At 47.9% G+C, this 20,165-nt stretch overlaps 1 protein-coding gene across 5 annotated transcripts in view; it reads right to left on the reverse strand.

Annotated features, from left to right (window-relative positions):
- The window catches only part of LOC141094273 (uncharacterized), a 61,546-nt gene that overhangs the window by 7,742 nt on the left and 33,639 nt on the right, over positions 1 to 20,165 (reverse strand). Inside the window, exon 1 of one of the 5 annotated variants that reach the window (XM_073580105.1) lies at positions 19,938 to 20,055. The exons of 2 other annotated variants lie outside the window; for them this stretch is intronic. The gene's annotated coding sequence lies outside the window, so the exon portion shown is untranslated. Of the gene's footprint in view, positions 1 to 6,558; positions 6,834 to 12,347; positions 14,404 to 19,937; positions 20,056 to 20,165 lie in introns of those variants that run through there. 2 more of the 5 variants (XM_073580104.1, XM_073580103.1) reach the window with 2 other exon arrangements.

Below are 20,165 nucleotides of genomic sequence, written 5' to 3' on the forward strand. Positions count from 1 at the left end.
AGCAGTTCATTGAAGGACTCCTGTCTGGTACCCATAGGGGGCAGTTATGCATCCTGACAATGCAAGCCCCTGATCTGAACTTTGCTGATTTTTAAGGACAGGGCTATACGGGTACTGCAGGAACCCGCTGACAGCCGTCCAGCGCCCCAGAGGCACCTAGCGATCACCTACCACCAGGAAACAACACCTTATCCTTCCATCCCTGCGGAGGCTCATGCCCAGACTCTGGATAAAGATCCAACAGAGGAGCTGCGTCTTCAGGTCCAGGAGTTGACCAAAGGAATGGCTGCACTTACCAGAACCGTGCAGTCCCTGCAGGAGTCCTCCAAGGAAAAGGTCCAGCTTGCTTCCAGTCCAGAGGATGTCCCGTGGCTCCGGAGGATGAGAGCCCCGCCACTTCGAGGAAGGAATAACGATCGCTATCACCAGGACGGACGTCCCATCTGTCGTTGCTGTTACAAGGCCGGTCATCTTGCAAGGTACTGTCCTTTAAATGAGCAACCCCTGGGGCAGAGGGCCAACCCCCAGGAGTAGGATCAGCAGGCCCAAGGAACTGGAGAGCCAAGTATGTGGGAGGGAGACCGATCCTTCCTGTGGTGATTGACGGCATCCCCATGAACGCTTTGCTGGACATGGGCTCCCGGGTGACCACTATGCCGTACATTTTGTACAAGAGGTACTGGGCTGATTCTGAACTGATGAACAGTAGTTGCCAGTAATGGTCATACCTTGCCGCAGATTGGATGCAAGGAGATTACTGTTAAAGTGGGGCGGATAGAGCTAAAATCGCAAGGTCTGATAGTTGTTGATATTGATCGACATGAATGTAATCCCATGATGACTCTTGGTACAAATGTAATTGAAAACTGTCTGTTCGAGGTTATTGTCTTGTTGCAACAGGTGGCTGAGACTGCTGGTTCCGGTGAACAAAGAGTCCTGCAGAAGGAGATCCGAGCCCTGATGCAAAGACAACAGGTAGAACTCTCTGGCGGAGAGATTGGCAGCGTCAGAGTGATTGATGCTTTCCCCATTGTAATACCCCCCAGAAGTGAAATGTTGATATGGTGAAGGGCAGCTATAGGCCTTAGAGGGAGGGATTACCAGGCATTGGTGGAACCAGTATACTCCGAAAGTAGGCCCACTGTCCTGACAGCCAGAGGGGTGGTTGATATACAAAAAGGGAGAGTACATGTACACCTTTTGAATTGTGGGGAGGAGGAAGCCACAATACCTCGGTACGCCACAGTTGCTAAGCTGCTCACTGTTAATAACAATTCATTGCAGGCAGCAGAGCCCTTGGTCTCATCCGACCAGGTGGAGGACAATGGCTCTGCAAAGCAGCTAGAAGAGTGGTGCCAGCAACTGCAGGTGGGAACTGACTCCATGCCCTCATACCAGAAAAAAGGGGTTTACAGAGTGACAAGAGTATGAGCAGGTATTCGGCAAACATCCACTAGATTTTGGGCAGGCAAAAGGGGTGCAACATCATATCCCCACTGGAGACCATCCACCCATAAAAGAGAGGTACAGACCTATACCCCCAACACAGTACCAATGTGCTAAGAGTATGTTGAAAGAGATGAAGGAAGCTGGGGTTATCAGGGACAGTTGTAGCCCATGGGAAGCTCCCATAGTTTTTGTAAAGAAAAAGGATGGTACCATGAGAATGTGTGTTGATTACAGGAAAATTAACAGTATTACACATAAAGATGCCTACCCATTACCTAGAATTGAGGAGTCATTAGCTGCACTTAAAACTGCTAATTACTTTTCCACCTTGGATCTCACTAGTGGGTATTGGCAGGTTCCCGTGGCAGAGGCAGACAAGGAGAAAACCGCATTTACTACTCCAATGGGTTTCTGTGAGTTGAATTATATGCCATTTGGGCTCTGCACTGCTCCAGGGACATTTCAACGGCTGATGGAGTGCTGCCTGGGACACATGAACTTTGAGACCGTACTGCTGTACCTGGACGATGTCATCATTTTCTTCAAGACCTATGAAGAGCATCTGGAACACCTGGCTGAAGTATTTGAAGCTTTGTCCAATTTTGGCCTGAAGGTGAAGCCTTCCAAATGCCACCTCCTGAAGCCTAAGGTACAGTACCTTGGTCACGTGGTCAGTGCAGAAGGTGTGGCACCAGATCCTGACAAGGTCACAGTCATCTGGGACTGGACGAAGCCCAGCAACCTACATGAAGTACGCCAATTCCTTGGACTGGTAGGCTACTACCGAAGGTTCATCAAAGGCTTCACTGAAATAGCTACTCCTATGCAGAATCTCCTGGTGGGGCAGTCGAAGAAGGCCAAGCAGAAGAATTCCACATATGAATGGACTGAGGCGTTGGAGAGGTCCTTCACCAGATTGAAGATGGCTCTCACAGGTGACGAAGTTCTGGCCTACCCAGATTATGACAAACCCTTTGTGCTGTACACGGATGCCAGCAACGTGGGATTAGGAGCAGTACTGTCGCAGGTACAGAATGGAAAAGAGAGAGTGATCTCCTACGCCAGCAGGAAGCTGCATCCCACTGAGAGGAACCCTGATAATTACAGTTCTTTCAAGCTGGAGTTCCTTGCCATAGTCTGGGCTGTCACCGAAAGGTTCAAGCATTACCTAGCTCTGGCCAAATTTACAATCTTCACGGACAACAATCCGTTGACCCACTTGGACACTGCCAAACTGGGTGCCCTGAAGCAGCGGTGGATGGCTCCGCTGTCTAACTACGAGTTTACTATCAAGTACCGAGCAGGGCACAAGAATGCCAATGTGGATGCGCTTTCCAGGATGCCTAATCTGCCAGATGCAGGAAAAGACCCTGAGGCTCTTGAAGAGGTAGAATTGCCTCCCTTCCACCGGCCACTGGCGGCCCAACGTGCCCAGGGAGTGAGAAACAGGCGGTCTGGCTTGAAGGAAGTCACCCTGAATCCATTGCCCCATCATGACTGGGCAGAAGCGCAAGATAATGACCCTGCAGTCCACCTGGTGAAGGAGCTACTGCTACAAGCTGACTAACGCCCAGATTCGAATGCTCCTGAAGAAACCCAGCAGTTGTGGAAAGAGAAAGGTCGGCTGTTCATGTATGAAGGGAAGCTGTGTCGGAGAATAAATGCCCGCACACATGAGCTGGTCTGGCAGGTGGTGGTCCCAAAAGAGAGAGGCATCAATGGTCCTGGAAGCATACCACAATGGAGCTGGACACTTCGGATGGAAGAAGTTGGAAGTATTGCTCTGAGAGAGGTTCTACTGGACTGGCATGAGGAAAGCCATTGAGTGGTGGTGCTGGGAGTGTGGACAGTGTAACCTGCGCAGAAAGGATCGAGACAGCCAGAGAGCTCCCCTACAGCCAATCATCACCAAACAGCCACTTGAGTTGGTGGCACTAGACTATGTGAAGCTGGTTCCAAGCCGGTCAGGCTACCTCTATGCCCTTACCATTGTGGACCACTATTCAAGATTCCTGGTAGTTGTGCCTGTCAAAGATCAAACCGCCAGGACGGCAGCCAGAGCATTCCAACTGCACTTCTGTAGACCACATGGGTACCCTGAGAGAGTGCTTACTGATCAAGGTCCAGCTTTTGAGGCAGAAGTGTTCCATGAGTTCTGCAACTTGTATGGTTATAAGAAGATCCGGACAACCCCTTATCACCCACAGACGAATGGCATGTGCGAGAAGATGAACCAGGTAGTGATTGATTTACTGAAGACATTGCCTTTGGAGGAGAGGAATCTGTGGCCAGAAAGGTTGCCAGATCTGGTAGACCTCTACAACCATATTCCAGTGAACTCTACCATCTGTACTCCAGAATACCTGATGAGAGCAAGACCGGGTAGGCTGCCTGTGGATTTGGACATGGGAGTCCTAACACCTGAAGTAACGTCGCCAGATGCTGACTGGGACAAGGAGAGGCAGCAACAGTACAGAAGAGTACAGGAGTGTGTGGAGATGAGTCTGGCCCAGGCAAGACAGAAGCAGAAGCTTTACAATCAAAATGCACCTGCTGTTCCCTTTTCGCAGGGAGAACAAATCTTAAAAAGGAAGAGGAGGTTGCACAAGCTGGATGACCAATGGGAGGCTGAACCTTATACCATCCTGCCCTCGAACTTTGATAATACCAAAGTCTGCCTTATTAGCAAAGATGGGGGAGAAACCTCGGCAGCCATTTCCAGAGATCACCTGAAGCTGTGTCCTGACTTGTTAAAAGAAAGAACAGAGGAACCAGATAACATCCAGTACGTAGAGGAAGAAAAGAAGGTCAGCACAGTGCTTGGAGAGTTCCCTGCGAAATGGACTAGAGTGAACAATGAAGTAGTGGTACCAGTGTTATTTCCCCAAGTGGTAGCACAGGAAGACGGGACTCGAGAAAACCCTGAAGATCAGGAAAATCAGGTAGCAGATGCCACACCAGCAGTGGAGCCAGAGAACCCTCGCCCTGCCAGTGGTGAACCTGTAGTGCCCATGGTGAGTCCAAGAGTCTCTAGACAATCACGTATCCCTGTGCCATGTAGAACCACCCATAGTGTATCTAGAGCATTACACACTACACCGGTAGTTAGAACCAGACAAACGATAAGGCCCATTACAGCACCAGTGTTGCGCAGATCCACTCGTACCACACAGGGTATCCTACCAGTTAGGTTCCGCATCTAAAGTAAATGTGAATATTGAAATTGAATGTAAATAGGTAACTGTTTGCCAAGTTTCTTGCCTACAGGTAACCTGTAAGAGTTTCTCTTTTGGAGTTACCAGTTTTGTTTTATGGACACTGAACCACAGGACTTGTGTGTGGTCAAAAACTTTCTTTATGAATAGTTCACCATTTGTAAGGAATGGACCATGGACATTGATGCTGGACTTATCAAAGGACCATTTTTGCAGCACTTGGTTTTTGTACATTTTTCCTTTTTCAAAATCTTGTACAATTATTATTGTTTTAATGTTTATATGTTATTCATGTTTTCAATGTTTTGTTCAGCCCAGGAGTGCTGACTTGCACTAGGGGGGAATGTGGCGCCCCCAGGGGTATGGTCGCCACACTGGCTTTTCCTTCCTCCAGGGGAGGGTAATGCCAGGCTTGAAGCAGTAATGGGTCTCTCCAGCAGTTTACCTATACATGCAACACAGTTCCAGTTTCAGCTCTGGGTGGAGAGCCCCGACTTCGAGAGCGCAAGAACTGGAGCCTGGTCTCCACGGTGGTACGGATACTAACGGTCCTGCCACAGATACCAGAGGAGTAGGAGGCTGTAAATGCCCTACTCCCATCAAAGACTTGGGACACAACAGCAACTGAATAGAGAGCCGGGATCCAGGAGGTCCCCGAGCAGGCTACAGCTGTCTGTCATACAAGTAGAGTTCTAGGAACATCTGAAGAGAAGCATTCCAGAGTAACTAAGTACTGGAGTGCTTCACACCACCAGGAGCTAGGAAGGAGACTGCATAGCCCTTCTGCTGAGAGAGAATCCTGATCTGCTTCCAGGCTAACCTGCTCAAATACCATCTGTAATCAGGACCCTGGACTGCATATACCGAGTAAGGGTACAGAAACTGCAACCGCTGTGTCTTGTCTGTTCCCTACGCTTTCGGCACTACTACATCCCCGTGCCGGCTACATCTACACAGCCTTGAGACTACAGCTCCACCTGTGGGGAGCTACACCATCTTTGCTGCACCACACCGTCAGTCCCAGCGGATCTGTATGCAGCGTTGGCCTAACACCATACTTGCCAAACACCAAGGGTGGCGTCACAAACTATTCTAACATTAACTACATCTCTCCATTACTTGGGCGCCCAGGGCCACGGACCGGGTCACCACCACCGCAGCACATTCCCCTGACACCAGCCCGGTATCGAGTACCCCACAGCCCTGGGAGGGCGACCCAATAATACAATTACCAGAGATAATAAGGGAAACATATGAGGAGAGAGAACATGTACATATCGTATTCTCTAGTCTTATATGGATTGGAACACAAGTTGAATTGCTAAGACATCTCCTCCATGCTCCCAATCACTCCCTAAGTTACTCTCTGCTTCAGCAACTGATTAGCTGTAGGAATCACAAAATCGTTGGGAATGACCAAGAAATTCAGAGACCAGCGGGGAACCTAGCAGCAATGGTATTTTTATTATTTTGAAATATTCTTTTTTGCCCCTGACATCTAGTAATAAAACCTATATATTTTAGGCCACAGACAACAAGCAGTTTCTTCCTCGGAGTCGGCAGCTGAATATGTTTCTCATAGACTCATCTTCCATAACGCTAATTCTCGTCTAATTTACCGACACTGGAATCGGCATTAGCAATACTGCAGGAGATATTCATTACACGTGACAGGAGGAATAACTACTTCATGATAAGGACGACATCTTCATCTTCTACTACGGCTCTAGAAACAGATTAATGCTGATACTATGAAGCTAAAGTGATTAAACAGACTTTCTGTCACCTCCATAAAGGGGCACTTTTCTGTGTTTGCCAGAATTGTTTAAGGATTATTAGAGGTGATCGTTTCCCCCCAATTAGCAGGGACACCTGTGGATATTGGGGTCTTTACCTGCTACAGTCCTGGCGGGATTTACTCAGTACAGTGCTGGAATCACTTTCTCCCCAAGAGTTAAATGGCGTCTGTAACTTCAATGTCTTTCTATGAAGCTTCTTCTCTGAACTTTCTTCCTGTTTTCTGCCGTATTTCTATTACTCTCCGAAATCAGGAAAGTATTAAGTCCTATAGAAACTGCGGAGAAAGAATCATTTCTAATTCTGTGTTTCCGTGAATTGGCTGTGATATCCCCTGTGCAATAGATTTCTAGTATTATTGCGCCAGTAATGGGGAATCTCCACATCCCCCCACATAGAGAATAATGGAGCCTCCAGCACCGACCTCCACCCGCAGAGCCGCACTCCACATAGAGAATAATGGAGCCTCCAGCACCGACCTCCACCCGCAGAGCCGCACTCCACATAGAGAATAATGGAGCCTCCAGCACCGACCTCCACCCGCAGAGCCGCACTCCACATAGAGAATAATGGAGCCTCCAGCACCGACCTCCACCCGCAGAGCCGCACTCCACATAGAGAATAATGGAGCCTCCGGCACCGACCTCCACCCGCAGAGCCACACTCCACATAGAGAATAATAGAGCCTCCGGCACCGACCTCCACCCACAGAGCCACACTCCACATAGAGAATAATGGAGCCTCCGGCATCGACCTCCACCCGCAGAGCCGCACTCCACATAGAGAATAATGGAGCCTCCAGCACCGACCTCCACCCGCAGAGCCACACTCCACATAGAGAATAATGGAGCCTCCAGCACCGACCTCCACCCGCAGAGCCGCCCTCCACATAGAGAATAATGGAGCCTCCGGCACCGACCTCCACCCGCAGAGCCGCCCTCCACATAGAGAATAATGAAGCCTCCGGCACCGACCTCCACCCGCAGAGCCGCACTCCACATAGAGAATAATGGAGCCTCCGGCACCGACCTCCACCCGCAGAGCCGCACTCCACATAGAGAATAATGGAGCCTCCGGCACCGACCTCCACCCGCAGAGCCGCACTCCACATAGAGAATAATGGAGCCTCCAGCACCGACCTCCACCCGCAGAGCCGCACTCCACATAGAGAATAATGGAGCCTCCGGCACCGACCTCCACCCGCAGAGCCGCACTCCACATAGAGAATAATGGAGCCTCCGGCACCGACCTCCACCCGCAGAGCCGCACTCCACATAGAGAATAATGGAGCCTCCAGCACCGACCTCCACCCGCAGAGCCGCACTCTACAGAGAATAATGGAGACTCCGGCACCGACCTCCACCCGCAGAGCCACACTCCACATAGAGAATAATGGAGCCTCCAGCACCGACCTCCACCCGCAGAGCCGCACTCCACATAGAGAATAATGGAGCCTCCGGCACCAACCTCCACCCGCAGAGCCGCACTCCACATAGAGAATAATGGAGCCTCCAGCACCGACCTCCACCCGCAGAGTCGCACTCCACATAGAGAATAATGGAGCCTCCGGCACCGACCTCCATATAGAGCACGGTTCCCCAACTCCAGTCCTCAAGGCCCACCAACAGTTTTCAGGATTTCCATTGTATTGCACAGGTGAAGCAATTATCAAGTGAGCAATACTAAGGAAATCCTGAAAACATGATCTGTTGGTGGGCCTTGAAGTCTAGAGTTGGGGAACCCTGGCAGAGAATAAAGGAGCCTCCAGTACCTACCTCCACCCGCAGAGCCACACTCCACATAGAGAATAATGGAGCCTCCAGCACCGACCTCCATCCGCATTATTTATTTATATAGCACCATTGATTCCATTGTGCTGTACATGAGAAGGGGTTACATACAAATTACAGATATCACTTACAGTAAACAAACTTACAATGACAGACTGATAGAGGGGAGAGGACCCTGCCCTTTTGGGCTTACATGGTGGGGAAAGAGACAGTAGGTTGGTGGGTTGCACCAGTTCCGGTGTTGGTTGAGGTGATATCTCCGGTAGTGGTGGGGAGGTAGTGGGGTCATTGCAGGCTGTAGGCTTTCTTGAAGAGGTGAGTTTTCAGGTTCAATCTGAAGGATCCGAGTGTGGTTTATAGTTGGACATATTGGGGCAAAGAATTCCAGAGGATGGGGCTATTCGGGAGAAGTCTTGGAGGCGGTTGGGTGAGGAGCGAATAAGTGTGGAGGAGAGGAGATCTTGGGATGACCGGAGATTATGTGAGGGAAGGTATTGGGAGATTGGCTCAGAGACATACGGGGGAGACCTTGTAGATGGCCTGGTAGGTCAGTATTAGTAATTTGAACTGGATACACTGAGGGAATGGAAGCCAGTGAAGAAATTTGCAGAGGGGAGAAGCAGAGGAGTAGCGAGGAGAAAGATGAATTAGTCGGGCAGTAGAGTTAGGCTATGTGCACACGTATGCAGAAAATTTCTGCATAAAAACAGGACTCCTTCCCAGAAAACGCACGTTTTGCCGGGATTTTTGCGCGTTTTTGCAGCACGTCCCCTGAAACATAGAAAATAGCCAGAAATGCAGAATGTACCGCGAAATTAATGAGCATGCTACGTTTTTTACCGCGATGCATTTTTTTCGCTGTAAAAAGCGCATCAATATGCACAATAAGTGCAAAATGCATTAAAATGAATGGGAAGCTTCTTTTAGGCTATGTGCCCACGTAGCGTTTTTCAAGCGTTTTTTTCCTGAGCAGAAATGCATGCCCTTGCCGGGGAAAACGCATGCGCTTTTTGACACGCGATTGTCAAGCGTTTTGACATGCGTTTTCCTATGCGTTTTTGCAATTACAGTGTCTGTATATGGAATCGCACGCGATTCCGCACAATTAATGAACATGCTGTGTTTTTTGCCGCTAAGCGTTTCCGCAGCGGAAAAAAACGCACCATTAGCACAACATGTGCGTTTTCAATTCTATTACATTAGATGCTTTTCTTAAGCGTTTCCGCAGCAGAAACGCTTGTCTAAAAGCGCTGCGGAAACGCTTAAAAAACGCAACGTGGGCACACAGCCTTAAGCATTTTTTGAGTGGATTTTTTTGTAAATCCGTGGGAAAAACGCGAAAAAAAACGCTGTGTGAACACAGCCTTAAGGATGGACTGGAGAGGTGCGTGGGTGTTAGCAGGGAGACCACAAAAAAGGATGTTGCAGTAGTCGAGGCGGGAGATGAGGAGGGCAGGCACAAGCATTTTAGTAGATTGAGGGTTGAGGAAAGGACGGATTTTGGAAATATTTTTGAGCTGGAGGCGACAGGAGGTGCAGGAGGTTTTTATGGACAGTGCAGAGTCAAAGATTACTCCGAGGCAGCAGACTTCCGGTACTGGGGAAAGCGTGATGTCATTAATTGTGATAGATAGGTCAGGTAAGAAAGATCTGTGAGATGGAGGAAAGATGATGAGTTCAGATTTGTCCACACTGAGCTTGAGGAAGCGAGAGAAGAAGGAGGATATGGCTGATAGACACTCCGGGATTCTGGATGGCAGAGAGGTGATGTCTGGGCCAGAGAGGTAGATCTGAGTGTAATCAGCATAAAGGTGGTACTGGAATCCATGGGACTAGAGGAGTTGACCCACGGCAAGGTTATAAATTGAGAAGAGTAGGGGGTCCTAGAACAGAGCCTTGGGGGACTCCAACAGAGAGAGGGTGGGATGAGGAGGTACTATGGGAGTGGGAAATGCTGAATGTGCGGTTGGAAAGGTAAGAGGAGATAAAGGATAGGGCGAGGTCTTTGTTGCCAAAGGAGTAGAGGATCTGTAGTAGGGGGCAGTGGTCAATTGTGTTGAATGCAGAGGACAGGTCTAGAAGCAGGAGTATAGAGTATTGTCCATTTGCTTTGGCTGTAAGTAGGTCATTAGTAATTTTGGTCAGGGCTATCTCAGTGGAATGCTGGAGGCGGAAATCAGATTGTAGATTGTCAAAGAGCAAGCTAGATGAGAGGTGGGAGGAAAGTTTAGCGTGGACGTGCAGCTCCAGGAGTTTGGAAGTGAATGGAAGCTGTGATATTGGGCGATAGCGGTTGGGTTGAGGGTTGGCTTTTTAAGGATAGGCGTGATTGTGGCATGTTTGAAAGCAGAAGGGAAGGTACCGGACATTAGTGATAGGTTGAAGAGGTGGGTTAGGGATGGGATAAGTGTGGCGGTGAGGTTGGAGAGGAAGTGGAATGGGGTCAAGCGCACAGGTTGTGAGGTGCGACTTGGAGAAGAGACGATTAAGCTCCCCTTCAGTGATGTTGGAGAGGGAGGTTATGGGGTTTGGGCATTGGTTTGGTATACAAAGGGGTTGTGGTGGTTGAACAATGAAGACTTGCCTTGTTTGGTCGATCTTATTTTTGAAGTGTGTGGCAAAGTCCTCAGCAGAGATGAGGGAGGTTGGAGGGAGCAGTGGTGGGTGGAGGAGGGAGTTGAAAGTTTTGAATAACTGTTTGGGGTTGTAGGATAGGGAAGATACGAGGGTTGTGAAGTAGGACTGTTTAGCAGAGGTGAGGGCAGATTTGAAAACGAGTGTTGCCTGTTTGAATGCAGTGGAGTCATCTTGCAAATTTGTTTTCTTCCAACGCTGCTCTGCAATCCTGGACACTTGCCGGAGCTTTTAGTGGTCTTATTGTGCCTGGGTTGTCTGTTGGTACATCACATTCTGCCATGAACGACAGGGGCGACCGTGTCAATAGTTGATGCGAGAGTGGCATTGTAGAAAGCAGTTGCACTGTCTGTGTCGTGAAGTGAGGATATGGATGCCAGTGGTAGAATAGAGTCAGAGAGCGTGTGGGTGTCTAAGTGTGCAAGGTTTCTGCAGAGGTGCCCATGTTGCTGGACATGGGTGCCAGGAGAGGACAGGGATGAGAAAGTGAGTAGATGGTGGTCGGAAAGAGGGAGGTGGTGTAGAAAGAGAGCAGAGTCGGGTGAAGACCAGGTCTAATGTATGTCCATCTGTGTGGGTGGCTGAGGAGGACCACTGAGTAAGTCCAAAGGATGAAGTAAGGGACAGGAGTTTGAAGGCTGCTGACTGAAGGGTATCAGTGGGGATGTTGAAGTCACCCATGATGATAGTGGGGATGTCAGTTGAAAGAAAGTGAAGAACCCAGGTAAAGAATTGGTCAATGAAGTGGTCGGGCCTGGAAGTCGGTATATGACAGCCACTTGGAGGTTGGAGGGAGAGTAGATGCGGACAGAGTGGACTTCAAAAGAGGGGAGGATTAGGGAGGGAAGAGGTGGTATTGGGTTGAAGGTGTAGTTGGAAGAAAGGAGAAGACATTCTCCTCCACCGTGTCTGTTGCCAGGGCAAGGAGTGTGGGTGAAGGCCGCCGTAACACAGAACATGAAGCTTATGGCAGATGGAGCGGGCATTCCAAAGTGCTTCAAAGAGAGGGAGCAGGGGGTTGGGTGTCAATGGCACGGGTTTTAAGTTGGAAAGATTGCGGTAGTTAATATTAGATAGAGAGTAGTAGGAAGGGGTAGTAATGGGGGTTATGAGCTGTGGGGGTCCAGGAGTAGTAGGAAGGGGTAGTAATAGGGGTTATGAGCTGTGGGGGTCCAGGATTGGGAGATATATCGCCAGCAGTGAGAAGCAGAGAAAGGGAGAGCAGATGGGAGAAGAAGAGTGGGCAGCTTGCTTTATGCTTCATTAGGACAGATTTGAGGTTGAAGAGCAGGTCAGCAGAGGAGGTCAAGTGGGGAGGGAAGGGGAGATGATTATTTGGTCATTGGGTGCTTGGTTTGGGGATAGCAAAGGAGAGTGAGCCATAAGGTAGCAAACACTGTGAGGGCATATGTAAACATGGTGAAAGAGTAGGAGCGTTAATAGAAAATAGAATTAGTCTTACTGGTAATTCGGTTTCTAGGAACCTTCCACGACAGCCATATCGGAGGATGTCTCCCCACCCTAATGGGGGACAGGAAATGCACAAGAGGTTAAATAACCCTCCCTTCCTGCTACCTCCAGTGTTTTTTCTGTACACACCAGCACGTATAGTTACCACCAAAGAGCAGGAATCATCCAGTAAGCATCATATAGGGAGGGAAATTAGTGCTGTCATGGAAGGTTCCTAGACTAATTCTATTTTCTCTAGTCACCTTCCTCGACAGCCAAATCAGAGGAATACCAACAACTAATTTCTTAGGGAGGGACAACAGCCTGAAGAACACATCTGCCAAACGTTAAATCCCTGTTGAAATTTAGTCTATAATGCCTGGTGAATGTATGGACAGATGACCAGGTGGCGGCTCTGCATAACTGCTCAGAAGATGCGTTCCCTCTTTCTGCCCACGATGTTGATACTGAACGAGTGGGTTTTCAAAGATGTAGGAGGGGGAACGTTCTGTGACGAGTAGGTGAGGCTATTAGCTTGCTTAATCCAATTCGCGATTGCATTTTTTGCCGCCTTTTTGCCTTTATTCCGACCGGAAATTTGAATTAATAAGTTCTGGTCAATCCTCCAACTCTCTGCCTGCTGGAGGTAGAAGAGAACTACTCTACAGACATCAAGGGTGTGAAAGGCTTCTTCTTTTGTGTTGGAGGGGTTTGCACAGAAGGAAGGCAAAACAATGTCTTGGAACCTGTTGAAGTTCGAGACTACCTTAGGCATAAAGGAGGGATCTAACCTCAGGATGATGCTATCCTCTGTGATGGTTAAGTATGGCTCTTGTATTGAAAGGGCTTGCAATTCTCCTATGCGCCTTGCGGTAGTAATTGTCACCAGGAACACAGTTTTTAGCGTTAAGTTTTTCAGAGTCATGGAAGACAGTGGTTCAAACGGCTCCCTGGTCAAGCCCCTGAGAACTAGGTTCAAGTCCCAAGGGGGAACCTGTCTACGGAGTCTGGGACGGATCCTAGAAGCTGAAGTTATGAATCGCTTGATCCAACGAAGGTTTGCCAGATCTTGGTCGTAGAATGAACTAAGGGCTGACACCTGGCCTTTTAGAGTGCTAGGTGTGAGCCCCAGATCTAGGACGTCTTGAAAAACTCTAAGATCTGTGCGATATTAGGATGGAAGGGATCTGGAGCATTTGGGGAACACCAAGATGAGAACTTATGCCAAACCTTCCAGTAAATGGCGTTAATCACTGGTTTCCTACTCTTCTGTAGAGTTTGGATTACTTTTTCGGATAGGCCTTTAGCCCTTAGAATTCCGGCTTCAGTAGCCAGGCTGCAAGGTTTATTTTGTGTGGGTCTGGGTGCAGTAGAGGGCCCTGGTGAAGGAGATTGGGGCAGAAGTATTGGACCTTCCTGAGCCATGTTTCGTAGGGCTCCGTACCAACTTCTCCCTGGCCACAAGGGAGCTACTAGGATTGTAGTGACTTGCTCTGCCCGTATCTTCTACAGCGTTCGCGCTATCATGGGAATCAGAGGGAAGGCGTAAGCCAGATCGAACTGCCACGGATGGGAGAAGGCATCTACTTCCCACACTCCATCGGTGGGTACTGAGGGAAAAAACGTTTCCACCTTCGCGTTTTGACCGCTAGCAAAAAGTTCCCCACCTTGACACCAGAGACAAAAAAACTGTTTGGTCTAGGCTCCATTCCCCAGGATGAACATCCTTCCTGCTGAGGAAGTCTGCCTCCACATTGTCCAATGCCCGTAGATGTACTGCTGATATGGACAGCAGATGTTTCTCTGCCCAAGAAAAAATTCTGTGAAAAGAAAAGGGGGAGACAGGGCGCTTCCAATGCGTAGGTCTGTATGGAAAGTAGATGAGTGCACAGCAAGTGTTAAGCTCACCTGATAGGGTTGTGAGAGTCACAACACCTATAATCGCATAAAACAGCTGCAGCAGTCTGCACGAGGTCCAAGGACTTGGTACAAAGAGAAGGCTGGTAGTGCAATAAGAGACTGTGCTGCTGTGGTAGAATTCAAGGTATCTTTATTGCCAATGCGTTTCCTGAGCCAGTCCCAGCTCACTTCATCAGGGCATGTTACAGAAGTTCATTGCAGGGGTATATATACACATAAAAAAAAAAAAAAAAAGGGGGAGGCGCCAAGAATAGTGAGGTGACACGTCAGCATGGATATATACACATGAATCATACAAAACAATAAAACTTTATTACAACCATATTAAAAACGATGTTTAAAATGCCATAAAAAGAGTGTTGGTATAGAAAATGTGATTAAAAAATAAAAAGACACGGGGGGATCACGAGGTAAAAGATTAAAAAATGGCTCTCGAGTCCTGGGGTGGATTAGAACTTGCCTCAGAGGATATAACTCTTGGTATTAGTCCACTATGCTACATGTGAAACTGGAAAGTAAGGAGAAAATGGTTAAAATCATGTGTAAATAGCTAAAACTACTCTCATATATCTTTTTTCTAGGTGGAGAAAAGAGAAGAACAACAAGAAGAAACTCTCTGGAATAGGTGATATAAAAATGGTTAAAAATTGAGTGTTAAGACATAATAAAAAAAAAAAAAAAAAATTCATGGGTGAAAAAAAAAAAAAAAAAAAGTGCATAAAAATCCTTCTCAAAATCCTATAGCATCTTTGACTTTTCTTTTACTTTTGACATATCCCAAAAATCCTTTATTATTGCTTTTGACATCTCTTGCAAGCCTCAATTCATTTTCAGCTTTAGCTAATCTGATTTGTGCCCTGCAGGTTCTGCAGACAGCATTATATTCTTCTTTAGATATGCCTCCTTCTTTCCATTTTATAAACATTTTTTTCTTCCTTTTTAGCATGTGCTTAAGTTCTGTGTTCATCCATCCTGGTTTCCTTAAATGCTTCCTATTCTTCCCTCTTTTCGGAATTGTTAACAACTGTGCTTTGAGAATTTCATTTTTCAAGATTTCCCATCCTTCCTGGACATTTTTGACTTTAAAGGAAATCCAGCCATTGGATCCCTCCAATTCTCTTTCTGAATCCCTTAAAATCTGCCTTTCTGAAATCTAACCTTGACGTCTGAGTCTTCACAGGTCTTCCGCCTCTAGTTATCCAAAATTCTAAAATAGCATGGTCGCTACCTCTTAGGGTCCCAGCCACTTTTACCTCCTCAACCATTTCCTCCCTGTTTATAAGGATTAGATCCAAGGTAGCAGTTCCCCTTGTTTTCTCCCTTACCTTTTGGAAGATAAAGTTGTCAGCAAGAGAGGATAAGAATTTCCTTGACCTGTTAGTTTTGCCTGAGAGAGATTCCCTACAAATGTCTGGATAGTTGAAATCTCCCATGACAACTATGTCATATTTTTTGGAGAACTTGGCCATTTGATGCATAAAGAGTTCATCCATATCTTCAGCTTGCACAGGTGTCCTTTCCATTGTTCTGTCCTTGTATTCTTACCCAAACAGTTTCCACAGAACTCCCAATCTCTGAAGCTTCAATCTCTGTGCAGATATACGCATTTCTAACATACAATGCGACACCTCCTCCTCGTTTATCAAGTCTGTTTCTTGCAAATAAGTTGTATCCTTCTAGTCTTGTATTCCAATCATGTGTATTGTCCCACCAAGTTTCAGTGATTCCAATGACATCATACTTCTTTTCCTGTGTTAGTAGTTCCAATTCTCCTTGTTTGTTGCCCATGCTATGTGCATTAGTATAGAAACATTTTAGTTTGTGATTGGTTTCTCTTTCTCCAATATTTTTATTAATTAGATTCTTTCGTCTTTGTTCTTCCTTTCCACTTCTAATAGCAGAGTTCTCAATAGCATTTGTCAGGTGTATGGCTTTTTCTGGTCTTTTGCTTCCCTTCCCATGTTGTTCTAGTTTAAAGCTCTCCTTACAAGTGTAGCAAGGCGACTTCCAAATACATGCTTTCCAGTCTTCGTAAGGTGCACCCCATCTCTAGCAAGTAGTCCATCGTATAAGTAGTTCACTCCGTGATCCAGAAATCCAAATCGTTGCTGACGGCACCATCGACGTAGCCAGTTGTTCACCTGCAGAATCTTATTCCACCTCCTTGTTCCATGGCCATCCACTGGGAGGATGGAAGAGAAGACCACCTTCGCTCCCAGTTCTTTCACTTTCTTGCCTAAGTCTTCAAAGTCTCTGCAGATGGTTTCCAGGTCGTTTCTTGCGGTGTCTTTTGTCCCCACATGTAGTAGCAGGAATGGGTAGTCATCTGTAGGTCTGAAGAGTCCTGGTATCCTGTCAGACACATGTTTAATTTTTGCACCTGGAAGACAGCACATTTCTCTTGAAGTTATATCCGGTCTGCAGATAGCGGCCTCTGTTCCTCTCAACAGGGAATCCCCCATGACCACCACTCTCCGTTTCTTCTTCACAACATTTTTCTTTCTCCATCCAGGAGGACTCTGAAGGCGTACAAGGTTGCTGTTTGTTGGCAAAGTCTTATCCTGATGTATTTCTTCATCGTTTTCCTGCGTGAGAGCCTGGTACTGGTTTCTGAGCAGTATGGGTGCTGACTGCCTCCTGATCCTCCTGCTTCTCTGGGTCACATGTCTCCATTCCTCTGTTTCTTCAGGTGCACTTCGAATTTCTTCTCTTTCTGTAACATGAAGAGATAATTCCGTTCTGTCCAAGAACTCTTCAACGTAGCTAACCTCTCTTCGAGATTTTGCAACTTTTCCTCCAACAGGGACACAAGCTTGCATTTGTGGCATGTGAAGTTTGGCTTTTCCACTGGTAAATCTGTGAACATGTAGCAAGAAATGCAGCTCACCAAATGGCTCCTGGCCTCTTCCATCTTGAGATTTCTTAAAAACGATGAAAGATTAGCCAAAATTCGGCGCGCGGTTTTTCCGATTTCCTCTTTTCAGCTGCAACGGCCAAAACCCAGTGATCGTTGAGCTCGCGGAGACTCTTCACTTATCCCAGAAGGCACTGGGAATATGCAAATGATCTCCTCAAGACTCTTCCCCTGGTTACTTCTGTAACATGCCCTGATGAAGTGAGCTGGGACTGGCTCAGGAAACGCGTTGGCAATAAAGATACCTTGAATTCTACCACAGCAGCGCAGTCTCTTATTGCACTACCAGCCTTCTCTTTGTACCAAGAAAAAATTCTTGCAGCCACCAATTTCAGGTTGAAGAATTTCATACCTCCTTGGTGACGGATGTAGGACACTGTAGTCATATTGTCTGAGTAGACACGTACATGATGGTTTTGGACAAGGGTTGATGCTGCCTTCAACGCTTCCTCTACCGCTTTCAGTTCTCTCACATTTGAGGAGCTGGCTCTGACGTCTGGGGGCCATATTCCCTGGAAGTGTGATTTCTCCACTATAGCACCCCAGCCTCTCTGACTGGCGTCTGTGGTGACGAGTTTCAGGGGGAGCTGATCCCAGCTGACACCCCGTTGGAGATTCTGGTAGTTCAGCCACCATAGAAGGGACGCCATCACATGACCTGGAAGAGGTGTTCTCTTGGTCAGTGTATTCCGACATTTCTTTGAGCATCGGAGTACATAGGACTGAAGGATCCGATTATGGGCTTGAGCCCAGGAGATGGCTTAGATGCATGCTGTAATCGAGCCTAGGATGGACATTGAGTCTCTTAGGGTTTGTGTCCTCTGGTCTCTGAACTTGGAGACTCTCTGGACGAGGTCGAGCTGTCGTTCCCTGGGTAGAAAAGATGTTCACTTTTCTGAGTCCAGGAGTATCCCCAAGAACTTTTTCCTTGCAGAGAGATGAAGGTCTGATTTTTCCAGGTTGGGAATCCAGCCCAAGGACTGTAAAGTTTCCAGAGATTTCTCTACATCCTGGTTCAGGCGAGATATGGATGGAGCTATTATTAGGTCGTCTAGGTATGGGACAATGCAGATCCCCTGCCAGCGAATGAAGATCATTGCTTCTGCCATCACCTTGGTAAACACTTGAGGGGCTAACAACACCCTGAACGGCAGGACATTGAACTGGTAGTGGTTGACCTGGGACCCCTGGGACACCGCAAACCTGACGAATCTCCTGTGGTCTGGGTGAATCGGGATGTGATAGTAAGTGTCCTTCAGGTCTATAGTGGCCATCACCCAATTTTGTCCTATGAGGGGGGATTGCGGATTTGACCGACTTCATCTTGAATCGTCTGTACTTCACTCAGTTCAAGGGCTTTAGGTTTATTATAACCCTGTGCTTCCCTGAGGGTTTCACAATTATGAAGAGGTGAGAGTAGTGGCCTCTGCCTATCTCCTGTTGTGGAACTGGGGAGATCGCTCTTGCTTGCAGAAGTATTTTTATGTCTGACAGCAAGGATCTTTGGAGATGCGCCTGTAGGTTATTCTCAGGCATTGAGGGGGAGGACTCTCGAATTCCAAACTCAGTCCGTCGCGAATGGTGTGAAGAACCCATTGGTTTGAGGTTATGGACTGCCATTGATCTATGAAATTCGAGTCGGCCCCCGACCGGAATACTGTCATTGTTTGTCAGTAGGGTTTTGTTGTTGGGGGGGGGGGCAGAATATTTCTGCCCTTACCTCCTTTTGGATAACTCCACCGGCCCGTTTTGCCCTCCCCTTTGAAATCTCTCTGGGAGGGCTGGTCACGGGGGGGACGAAAAAGTCGATACCTAGGTTTCTTTTGTTCTGGAATCGACTTCTTATCCATGGCTTTCTCCAGGATGTCATCCAGAGCTGGGCCAAACACATAATTCCCCTGGAAGGGAATTGCACAGAGTTTTGTTTTTGTTGTAATGTCTCCTCCCCAAGATTTCAGCCACAGTGTTCTTCTGGCGGAGTTGGAGAGGACCGCAGACTTTGCTGCTACTCGTATGGATTGCGCAGAAGCATCAGCTAGGAACCCTGTTGCTTTTTGTAATAGGGGAAGAGAGTCAAGTATTTCTTCCTAGCCAGCAAAATAGCACCCTGGCTACACACGTAGAGGCTATATTGGCCTTAAGCAGGGTTGTGGAGGCGTCCCAGGATTTCCTGAGCAGGCTCTCTGTTTTCCGATCCATGGGATCCTTGAGCTGAGATGAATCTTCGAATGGAAGAGCCGTTCTCTTAGTCACCCTGGACACCTGCATGTCCACTTTAGGGACCTCCCATTGGGAGCAATCTCCTAAGGGAAACCGATTCCTCAGATCTGCGGGGACACTAAGCCCTTTCTCGGGGAGGGCCCATTCCTGCATAACCAGGTTTCGGATGTTTTCGTGAATGGGAAACCCCTTTTGGTCTGTGGGCTTCAGTCCCCCAAACATCTCATCCTGGATAGAGCATTCCACTTCCGCCTCCTCCAATCCCTTAGTGCCCCTTACCATACTAACTAAATCCCCCATGTCCTCAGAAGAGAAGTAATATTTTTTGTTATCGGGTCTGGGGGTGGAAGTGGAACTCTCATTTTCCCATGCATCCTCCGAGTTAGAGGTATCAATTTTGCCCAAGTCAGATTCCACAGGGGCCTCTTTCCTTTTCCTAGCAGGAGGGGGCTGCGGCGTCGGGGTCTGGGCAATGGTCATCATAGAAGTTTGGACTTCTTGTTTGATGAGGGTTTTTATACATAGAATAATGGAGCCTCCAGCACCTACCTCCACCCGCAGAGCCGCACTCCATATATATGGCTGCTCTGTGCGCACAGGACCTGTGATGAGGTCACAGGAGGGGAGGAGTCAGGGGTCACATGATCAGGGGCCTCAGTGTATGCAGGACTCTGCTGTCCTGGTTGTCATGGTGCTGGATGAGGGGAAGTTTATGTGTGGGGTCAGGAGGGGTTTACAGTGTGGATGTAGCAGAGCCGTGTGTGTACGGGGTGTACG

This window comes from Dendrobates tinctorius, unplaced genomic scaffold (genome assembly GCF_039654945.1).
Source record: "Dendrobates tinctorius isolate UK_male_01 unplaced genomic scaffold, ASM3965494v1 ptg000063l, whole genome shotgun sequence".
In the NCBI taxonomy this organism is placed as follows: Eukaryota; Metazoa; Chordata; class Amphibia; order Anura; family Dendrobatidae; genus Dendrobates; species Dendrobates tinctorius.